Below are 12,358 nucleotides of genomic sequence, written 5' to 3' on the forward strand. Positions count from 1 at the left end.
CTTATGGTGTTCGATATTTTAGGATTTCGATTATGTGATATACACCCATTTCTATGCAGTTATTTACATGCTTGTACAGGATTTCCATAAGCACTTCCCCATAGGCCGCTGTGTTCTTTGAGCTTTTAGGGCTTGGAATTTAACTATTTCATTGCTTAATAGGAGGGAGTTAGTCTTGGAAAAGTTCCTAAAGGTTTTTGAGTTTGCTGGGAGTTCAGCCTTTATACTTACTTCAGTGGTGACCAGTGAGGAAATTATAAAATAGGTGTGTGTGTGTTTCCATAAGCACTTCCCCATAAACCACTGTGTTCTTTGAGCTTTTAGGGCTTGGAATTTAACTATTTCATTGCTTAATATGAGGGAGTTAGTCTTGGAAAAGTTCCTAAAGGTTTTGGAGTTTGCTGGGAGTTCAGCCTTTATACTTACTTCAGTGGTGACCAGTGAGGAGATTATAAAATAGGTGTGTGTGTGTGTGTGTGTGTGTGTGTGTGTGTGTGTGTGTGTGTGTGTGTGTGTGTGTGTGTGTGTGTATCTGCAACATTCCTTCATAATTGTGAGCATCAGATCCAGGATACTTGCACCCCTAGTAGGCGTTTAGACTACCCTTTTCAGGGTGCTTGCATTAAGAAAATCGAGGAATATTTCAGCCTGCATGTTAGTGACTCTGTATGCATCCCAGTTTATGGTGTGATCATTGAAATCCCCCATGAATATAGTGTTAGGCTGAATTGTGAATGAGTCTAGTATGTGCAAGTAAATTGTATGTTTATCCTGTATCATAGACTGGGACTAATAGCTAACAATGATGTGGTGCTGGACTTCACCTAATGTTAGTCGTAACCGATGACAGGGGAACCTATTACAAGATACAGCACACATGGAGTGTTTAATGCATTGTTTAGCAGTAATATGAAAACAGTCATGTGTGAGAGACACTGGCTGTACTGGCTTACCTCATAACAGTTGGAAATAAGCCAGTACTTTTTTGCTCTATTAATGTCTACTCTTAGTTTAAGCTTTCCTAAGAGATGGAATAAATAAGATGGGCAAATTGTGTCTGAGAGGCGGATGGGAGGGATATTCAGACTCATAGCAGTAGTGGGAGATGGCTAGTTCTCCTCTATTGAGCAGCTGTATTCCTGGGGGGGGCAGCTCTAGATCAGTATTGTATGAGGTAGGATAGTGAGCAATATCGTTTTCAGCAGGTAATACTACTGTGATAAATGGTAATGGGTGGGCCAGTGTGTAGAAAATGTCCTGATATGTAGCTGTGTCTTTAAGCAGGTTTGTGATGAAATTAAAAAGTGGGAGGAGAGCAGTGGGAATATATGTGTTGATCTGGGAATGGTTGGAGAATTGGGGGTGGGAGAGGAGTGAAACATACTGGCTGACAGGTTCAGTGCAAACTCCCCCCCCCTCCCCCCCAAAAAGAGAGATATCTATACCAAGCAATTGCAGCCCCCCAAACATCTCCAACGCCCAAGTGAGAACTGCTCTCTCCAAAGCAAAAAACACAGCATCCATGGGACCTGATGGTGTCCCCGGCTGTGTGCTCCACAAACTCAACGAGGAATTAAACCCACAGCTAGGGCAGCTGTTTAATCATAGTCTTACCTCTGGATATGTACCCAGGGAGTGGCGCACTGCAACTGTGGTCCCACTTCACAAAGGCAGTGCCTCCACCGACCCTGGAAATTACCGGCCCATTAGCTTGACAAGCCTTATCTGCAAAGCCATGGAGAGGATCATAATGGACCTCATAAATAAAGACATAGGGAATTTGCAGACTTTGGATCCATCCCAGTTTGGCTTTGTCAAAGGCAGATCATGCCTTCTAAACTTGGTTGACTTTTTCGAAACAGTCACCAAAGCCATTGATGAGGAAAGGCAGTCCATACAGCCTACCTCGATCTGGCGAGGCCTTGATACAATACCCCACTTGGGTATCATTGAAAAACTCATCAGCTTAAATGTTAACCCATACATCACAAGATGGGTTGCAAACTGGCTGAGTGACAGAACCCACAGGGTCAGAGTTGCTGGCGCCATGTCAGACTCAAAGCCTGTCACAAGTGGTGTACCACAGGGCTCAGTCCTGGGCCCACTCTTGTTTGGCATCTACTTTTCCGAAGTACAAGCAAACACAGGAGGGTTATGGCTGACAAAGTTTGCAGATGACTGCAAACTGGGCGCCATAGTAGAAAACACATCTGACACAGATATCCTTCAGAAGGGTCTCACAGAAACGGATAACTGGTGCCAGAGCCATGGCCTAAAGTTAAATGCCAAAAAATGCATGGTCATACCCTTCGGGAAAAACAAGGTTACCCCTAGCTACCAAATAGGTGGCAAACCACTGAGCACAGAAGAAGTTATCAGGGACCTGGGGACCCAGGTTGATAGTAGTCTGTCATTCGACACCCATGTAGCTAAAGTAGTTAGGAAGACCTTCTACATTGCCCACCTTATCATGAAGGGATTCTCATCTAGATCAAGGGAGGTCATAGTCTCCCTATACTCATCACTCATCAGACCAATGATTGAGTACAATGCCCCATTCGGAATGTATCTGACCCGACACTTGCAGCAGCTGGAGAGGCCACAAAAGTTCCTCACCAAAAGGATAAAGGGTCTCAAACATCTGTCCTATGCTGCCCGACTGAAAGAACTCCAGCTCTATTCAGTCGCCACGCTTGCTCAGAGGTGACCTTTGCCTGACATACAAGGCCATGTCAAACCCAGATTTGATGAATATGCTTCACCTCAAAAAATCCAGATCCATCAGAGCCACAAGGGCGGGAGACTTAAACCTCGACACGGCTATTAATAGGACGTGCTGGAGGGATAGATTCATCACCCAAAGACTCCCTATGCTGTGGAATAAAATCCCGGTATATGTGAGGCAGAGCACCTCGCTGGCCTTGTTCAAGAGAAATCTTGACCAATGGATGGGAGATCGCAGATATACCCCAGGGATTACCTCAGTGTCACTGCTCGACAGAGGCACAGCAAAATAATGGGTATAGTTCCCCATACTAAAGGGGTGGCGTAAGCCACAAAACTATGGGCTAGGCTTGTAAATGCCCTCGGGCAGATAGCCTAGTATGAACCTATGAACCTATGAACCTATGAAACAGGCAACATTGCCCATGTTAGTGAGAGAAAATAAGTCTGGGCCTAAGTAAATCCAGTGATTCTACATAAGTAAATCTAGCCCAGTCCAACAAAAGTAAACAAATGGCCTGAGGCAGAGTTTTGCTGTGGCTGTTAGAATACAGAAACTAAAAGTGAAGGTACACCACTGTAAACTAGTAATAAGGCAAACCCTGCTGAATGGGAACAGTACAACTACACTCATATACCACTGGGCACTCAAGGATGCTAAAACATGAAGGCAGCACACAAGGGGAGCTTAAATCAGTAAAACACAAGTAAGCAATGTATGCCCTCTGTGCATGTAGCCTTGACTGTTGGCAATGTTATTACTCAAACTCTGCGACGCAGGATACAAATACAGCTGCTACAATTACCTAAAGTATTTAGAGCAGTAAAGAAACAGAGAAGGGTAAATTACAGGTGTCTCTGAAAGCTGATGTATAATTTTTTGCTTTACTGATGGGGATAGATCAAACTTTAAAACAGCTTCTCCCCTTATTTGAATTCCTCCTACTTTTTGTAGTATTATGTTTGCCATAAAACCAAATCAGAGGAATGTGTGCCCATGCAGCCAATATAAAAGCAGGAAAACCAGAAGGAATGTCTCACATAGTGTAATCCACCAAAACACAAAATCCTTTGTACAAAATCCCTTGTACAAAATGAAGCAATCCACTCACATGTTGTAAACCACAGCAGAAAAATTTAAAAAAAAACAGAAATAATAAGGCAAATTCGTTAAGCGCTTTCGTCCCTCCACATCTAATAGGATTTCATCAGAATCATGACTGTAACAAACAAACATCTTAAATAGTAAAAGATACATCATGAAATTACAGAAAATCTCTTTGAAAGTCTCACTGAATTCAAGAATCTCATTGTTTCTTAAAGACATAGGCACAAAGTATATTCCATTTAAGTCAGCTATAAGTAATGTTTAAAAAACTATCGATTAAATAAATAAACTAATATAAAAAACTTACAAAACATATAAAAGTTATAAAATGTGTTAACTCTGTTTTCTAAAAACATTTCCCAGTCACCTCCCCTTTCATTTCAGGTGACAGCCTCTAAAATACCAAAAAAGAGTTGTTTTTTTTTTTTTAAATTGTACATGGCAAAGTGTGTTTAAACAGAGAACTGTTCAAACTTCCTTTTGAAATATCATAGTAGTGCTCGTAAATACTTTTACAAAAACATCTTTCTGTTTTTCCAACATTAAAAGTGCTACAGCTGGAACAGACAGCAATATATACTATTTCTTTAGTGGCACAGTTACCCTTGACCAGTTTCAGTCTTTGTTCATTAATCACGAAGGTGTCTCCTTCAAAAATGTAGGAGCACTGATTACAGGCACAACATTTACGTGTGCATAAAGGAAGGTTGTTCATAAGTAAGTTAAGTAGTTTTTTAAATAAGTATTTTAAATTTGTTCTTGTTTTGGAAATAATACTAGGTATGTCATCAACCAAACTGTGTAAGTCAGGGTCTACTTTAAATAAATTCCAGTACTTTTTTAGTAGATTATTTTATTTCCTGAGAAAAAAACATCACATTTCATAACTAGAGTATTAGTGAAACTGTTATAGGTTTGTTCCTTCACCATTGTCAGTCACAAGATCTGATCCTAAAACAGGGAGGTATTTTCTGCCCAAACCTTTTGTGATCTCTGATCGTATAATGTTAAGAAAGTTATGTGGGTACTCCCTTTCTAGAAACATATTGGTCATCTTGTGACATTCTAAACAGAATTAATCAAAAGTAGAACACATTCTAGCCAATCTGACAAGCTATCCTTTGAATACACTTTGTTTACTACTTTAGGGGTGTCAATTTTTGTAGTGCAGATAGGTATTAGAAAAGGTTTCTTTCCTGTAAATGGTGGACTCAAATGTTTTAAACAAATTGTTTTTTGAAATGGAAACATCCAGGTAGTTATATAAGTGTTTATCAAAATGGTGGGTAAATTACTTACTATTTAAGAAGTTTGTTTGTTACATTCATGGTTCTGGTATATATATATATATATATATATATATATATATATATATATATATATATATATATATATAGATATATATATAATTTTATCGAATCACATATGATTGAACCCCTATTCATCAAACACCTATTTATCAAAGCTGCCAATTGTTGAGCAGAGTTTTCAGCAAACGTTTTCCTTGGCCAAACCAATGGGTGGCCATCATCTGGAATTTGCCTTTTCCCCACTGTAGTGTGATTGCGAAGTTAGTATATTACACCCCCCATCTGGGGGTGTGTGGGTGCATAGCCTCCCACCTGGGAAGGTGTTAAGTCTTATGATTTTGTTCATGGTCATTAGGGTGATCTACCGTTGGTTTTCCCTAGGAAAACGTTTGCTGAAAACTCCAATTGACAGTTGGCAGCTTTGATAAATAGGTGTTCGATGAATAAGGGTTTGATCATAAGGGATTCGACAAAGAGATATAGACTCTCATGGTTCTTATGAAGTCTCAATAGATTTGGAGGGATGAAAGCGCTTAACCAGTTTGTCTAATTCCTTCTGTTTTATTAAATTATTTTCCTGTGGTTTACAACCTGCAAGTAGATTGCTTCATTTTGTACAAAGGATTTTGTACAAGGGCTTTTGTGTTTTGATAGATCACACTACATGAGCCATTCCTTCTGGTTTTCCTAGTATTATGTATGACACCTATTACAAGAATAACAAACATTTTAAATTTTAGTATGCTGCCCTAACAATAAATTCCTGCTCCCAAACACTTTTTTTTCCAGCAGACAAAAATATATATAGATATATATATATGTTTAACACACACACACACACACACACATACACACACACACACATATATATATATATATATATATATATATATATATATATATATATATATATATATATATATATATATAAGTGTTTGGTAAAAAGATGGGAGAATGTATTAAAAAGTGGGGGGGATAGGCAAAAGTGCATGCTATTGCTAGAAATGAAAAGAGGAGATGTTCTAAAGGAAAGAATAGAATAAATAGGAAAATTACTGAAACGCATCTCTAGCAAAATGTACTCTTATTCAAAGCATAAGACCCTTTTCAGTAACATAGAAGGAGAATTTATAATATGAAAACCGTTCAGCACACTGTGCATTTACTTAACACTGAATATTACTGTAAACAGTGTATTCCAGTTCTGAAGCATAGACAATGTCAAAACCTAACTCCCCTGTTAAATTTTCACACACAATATTGTAAAATAGACATCTAAAAACAAAACTCAATGTTAAGGGAGCAGACAACAATGTTACAGTGTAACATGGAGGATAAGAGATACTTTGCACTGAATGATGATCTGAATAAAGTTCACTGTCTATGCATTTTACTGAAGAAACTGCAAATGCAGTAGTGCAGATGTTTAAGTAGTTTACGCATTTAGTTACATATTTACTCTAATAGTAGCAAGTAGAGAGGAGAGCCACATCCAAGCTATGCATTCACAGGAAAAGGACTAAGGCAGTTAAAGGTATTAGAATGAGAGGGGATATTGTGTTGGGCTGAATTTACATTGGTATAATCAGGTATGGGGTAAGGAGGTCAAACTAAAATAGAGTCAAATAGCACTTGAATATCAAAAGGGGACCTAGTGGTTCTTAGTCACACCTCCCATGAAGGGAGACCTTCTTAAACCCAGTGATTCTGCACACCCAGCCCAGCAACGGCAAATAAATGGCTTAAGGCAGCGATTTGCCATGGCAGCTAAAAGAAGAGAAACTGCAACTGGGGGGGCGCCACTAAAAACTAGTGATAAGGCAGACAAAGCAGAGTTGGAGCAATACAACCACACTGATGTGCTACTGAGCGAATAACTCCTACGATAAGAAATGACACCTTTGCATACTTTATACACACGTCTACACAGTTGCATGAAATAAGATTTCAGTGAAATGGTTTCAACCATTTGGGTTTCAGTGAAATGGGTTTTCAGTGTTATGATAGAGACCTATATATGTGTGTGTATAAAGATATATATATATATATATATATATATATATATATATATATATATATATAATTTCATACACACACACATATATATTACAAACATGCACACACACACACACACACACACACACACACACATATATATATATATATATATATATATATATATATATATATATATATTAATTACACATAGGTATATAATTTCATATCTAGAGAGAGAAGAGAGAGATAGAAACTGATTCATATTTTTAATAATTTTCTGACACTTTTTTTTATTCTTTATTTTCACTAAAACACCACAGATACTCTAGAATTATAGATTTATGTCAAGGTGTGAGGATTTGGTATTAATTCTGTAGCTTGCTCTAATCACCAAAGATAATGAACACTTTATAGAAGGATTACTGTCTAAGTATAGGGTGTATAATGAGGTACTGCGTGAGCCGTTCTGAATATTATTAGCAGAAGAAAATACCTGCTGTTTTATGCATTGTTTCCTAAAGCATACCAAGGTAATGTTCACTGGAAATGACATGAGAATATCACTTTATTGAATGTTGTACTGTTTCACAAAATGTTACCCTTAAGCAGGCCAAAGGCTTGTGCATTTGTTAAATATAATTTTCTTTTTATCACCTTTATCAAATGCATTCCTTTATGTCATCAAAACTGCACCTTCAGCTTGTCTCCTTTGAGCACCAATCCATTCAAAACTCTACAATAAATTCCACTGAAAATATTTCATTGTAGCAGCTTACACAAAGTATTTATTTCTTCACTACATTGGTAACAACTTAGAATAAAAAGTCTATTTGTTGTATGAATGTGTATTAAAACGTATATTAGGAATCCTGAATTTATATACACTGAAAAGACTGACATTTATGCTTCACTTAGTGAAAGTAAGCTAAAATTAACAGTGAATTCCAGTAACCAATGACTACTGTAGCCATTTATTTAACTGTCCTTGGTGTTTTCATCATTAGAGATGTTGGCGTTAATTAACAATAAACTCGCTATTCCCTGATAAAAAACAGGCCTTCTTTTTACAAAGAAGCATTTTTCCCATGAATTCTCCATGACGCCTTTTTCTACAATAAGGGTCATACATGTTACAAGTGTTGCCTTGATGACAAGAAAACATTTGTAGCTCTGAATTGTAAAAGAATTGGACTGAATGAAGCCAATGTTGACAATGATGTGAAGCAAGTATAGAACCTGTGTGCCTTAAAGGACCTTTTATGTCTGGATTAATATCACTGTTTAATTGACAGCCTCTTTAGTAAGTTAATTACTTGGGATGCTGTAGCAAACAGAAGCAAGAGAGAAAAAAAAAAACATTTGCATTATGAATGGTTATCAGTACAGAAGCAAAAAAGGAGTTCATGGCTACCATTGCCAAGAAAAGGTTTTAGATGTATGTCATCATTAATCTATGAAACACTAATGATAACCAAGATTACTTAAATGATAAGCATTCCAAGTTTGATAAATTGCATCCTGGCAGGTCATATTTAAAAAATAATCTCTCTTCATTTGAACACTCTTTTCCATTTACTGCGTCTGCATTCAATAGCAATACAAAATACTGCAGATTACTGTTGCATATTATATTTTCTGATTGCTTTATAAAGTACTACAGGAGATGCTATTAAAACTTGATTATATATTAAAAAAATGCTGATAAAATAATTTATTCTAAGTTCTGATTTCATTTTAAATAAAAATTGCAAAGATGTTTAGCATTTCTCTCTAGATGCAGTTTCTGTACTTAGACCAAATCTTATTGCTAGTGTTTAGTATAACACCTATTTGCCTTTGTATTATACATGGAGTTTGTTTCATTGACAACCAACTTGATGAAGCTTTAGTCAGATCAAACTGGTCAAAGCTTTTTAAAAATTATATTATATTATACCCTACTTGGGGGACTCTGCCCAAGTAAATGCTAACTGCATCATTTCACAACTGAAAAAAAAAACAGTGTGAACCACTGCTAACTGAACCAACAATGGTTTCCCTTTTGGAATAAAAATATGATGAACTCAAACTCATCCAGTTTACAAGAGTTAGACAGATATGGAGTATTGACATCAAACTACATGAAACAATGTTGCAATTAATAGTCTAACTACACTAATAACAGCAATTATATAACCGGAGCATGTAAACTATTTCACCCCAGGTTTCTGTGATAAAGAGTATATGCCCAGGCAAGCTAACCCATACTAACTGAAATAAATAAATAAATAAATAAATAAATAACAGAAATCAAATTATTAACGATTCTTCTATTTCACTGAATCATAGATTATATATGGCCACTGGGCCATATTGCCATGTATGCTTTCAAGGAGTAATAAGCCAGTCATACCTGTGGTGAATTTATGGATACCCATCCAATTGTCTAATTTTTTCATAAGTGAAGACAGAGCATCGGATTGTCTGCTCTGCATAGTCACTGTGTGACAAATCTGTCTCTTTACCATGATTTGTTTAGCTGCTGAAGCAGGCTCATATCTCTGGTCTAGTGACAGCAGGACTGTTTGATTTGTGGAAAAATAAGAGGGCATGGATTGCTGGATTTCTAATGGTCCAGAAAGCAAGGCACCACTCACCCCTGTGGGACATTGAAATAGATAAAGGCCTCCATCTTCTCTTGACAGATCATGTCCTTTAGTTCCATGAGCTTTTTGTCAGGAACATTTGGGGTCTCTCTAACTGCTTGATATTCTTATAAAGATATATCCAAAAGGAGACTTTGTATTTTATGATAACCCTGATCAGTGCACAATACAGAGGAGTACAGAGAGGAAATATCCATTGTGATGAGCTATACAGGATTTCCTGACCACTGTTGCATCATGATTGCCAAAGGTGATGATACCCATTTTCCAAAGTCTTTCACAACATCTTGTTTTGGAGTATGGTGCTTTCTATACTATAAGTAGGGTGGAGGGTTTGTTTCCCAAATGTAACAATACTGTATTTTTTTGGCATTTAGTTGTAACATATTTCCAGTGCATTAGCTAATAACATGTAAAAGATTATTTATGTCTTCTGCATTTCAGATTGGGATTCAAGTATAACACCCAGTTTACAACTGTCAAGAAACCTGGCTAACCAGAGTTCCTGACTTTTTTTATTTTTATATCAAGAAGTATACATCTAATAGCAAAAATTTTGACATGAATTCCTATGGTACCCCACTGGTTACTTTCATGCATTCTGAGGATACACCTACCACCCTGACAGTGTGGATTCTGTCCCTTCGCCAATTTTCTATAACTACATAATATTGACTTGCAGTGCATTTAGCTTGTTGATCATGTTATTATGTGGTATATAGTATCAAATGATTTGGCAAAGTTAAGGTTTGATCTATGGACAGTATGACAACTGTTCACAGCTTGTGTTACACTTTCAAAAAATGAACCAGATTCATTAGCAGGATCTACCCTTAACAAAACAAGACTGCTGGGGGTCATGTCTTAACTGACTTTTTATATTGTAGCTTATTAGGTCATCTGTCTGTTTAGTTTCTTCAAGCATTATAGGTATCTAATACCATGATGGGAATGGATCCCACTCCTAAAACAATGTATAGTTAGAAATCATGAAATTAGTATCCTTTCAGTCCTTAGTTTTGGCCAAGACTGCACTGCTCTGCACCTGCAATGTGCCCAGAAGTGACTCATTTTGTAATGTATTGGTAGTATATTTAAATAAGATTATAAATTCTTCTCTATTAGTTCCGTTGCTCTTACTGCTATTGGAAATCTCTGGTTACTCTTCCTCACTGCTCTAATTTCTGATTGCAACCCCTGGTATTTTATGATTGTGTTTCTCTCTCTCTCTCTGCGAAAGACATTGTAATTGCTAGATGTAGCGATTTCAGTGATCAACCTATATTTGTGTTTTTTCCTGGACTACTATATCTGGTTTCTTGCATCTATTTTTGAACTGTTAGTAATGTTGATCCCATATGATATAAACTTCAGCATTCTCTGTAATGTTTTGTGGTTCATGTTTCTAATGCTTCTCAGCTACTTCTATATTGTAGCGTTTGCACAATCTGCAGTACAACAGTCTTGTCATGTTATTGTGCCTTTCATTGTTCAGACTCTGCCATGATGTATCATATCCAGCAACAAGATGTGCAACTGTTTACTGCTTTGTTTTATAGATCCTGCATTTGTTGGTTTTGCCCACTTTTGTACATAGTCTACCGTCCTGTGCAACCATTATTAGCCTTTCACATTTTGGTTTTAGTTTATTAGGTATCTAATGACCCATTCCATGGCCTTGCAGATGAGGCTTATCAGGTTGATTGGTCTGTAATTCCCAGGGTCAGAGGTGGGGCTGGCTATGTGAAGAGGCATCACAATTGTTGTGTGCCAGACCACTGGCACAAAGCCAGTGAATAAATTCAAGTTAAATAGTTTTAGAAGTGGTTCTGCACACAGCATGGTATGTTATCAGGATATATTTTTTCTTTGGAAAGTACTTTTCACAAGTATTATTTTGTGATGATAGGGGGAATTCAGGTCCATAGGTTCAGGTTGATTGGTCTGTAATTCCCAGGGTCAGAGGTGGGGCTGGCTATGTGAAGAGGCATCACAATTGTTGTGTGCCAGACCACTGGCACAAAGCCAGTGAATAAATTCAAGTTAAATAGTTTTAGAAGTGGTTCTGCACACAGCATGGTATGTTATCAGGATATATTTTTTCTTTGGAAAGTACTTTTCACAAGTATTATTTTGTGATGATAGGGGGAATTCAGGTCCATAGGCTTACGTGGGTTCAGTGTAGATGCCTCTAGGTTGAGGTTAGCACTGAATTCGATTGACAGTATATTTGTAATATCCACTGAATCAGAGTAGGTAGTGCCATTTAGAAAGAGTTCAAAGTGATGTTGGACATTGTTTCAGAACTTCCTGATGTAGATAAAGAAGGATCTGTAATTATCCTCAGCTTTTAGTTTTCCTGTTGGTGTTTTTCAATACCTTGGATAACCTTATGATGTTAATCTTGATTTCTGGGTGTTTACTTTGCTATATATTTTAATGAACTTTTTTCACTTATCGTATTGTTTATTTATGCATATGGACCACCAGGCTGGTTTGTTCTTTCCTCTCCCTTTTTGTTTAGTTTGATAGGGAATGACATATCTATACAGATTTCTAAGTAAGAGTAGAAT

This window comes from Protopterus annectens, chromosome 1.part1 (genome assembly GCF_019279795.1).
Source record: "Protopterus annectens isolate FY-2018-M chromosome 1.part1, PAN1.0, whole genome shotgun sequence".
NCBI lineage: Eukaryota > Metazoa > Chordata > Ceratodontiformes > Protopteridae > Protopterus > Protopterus annectens.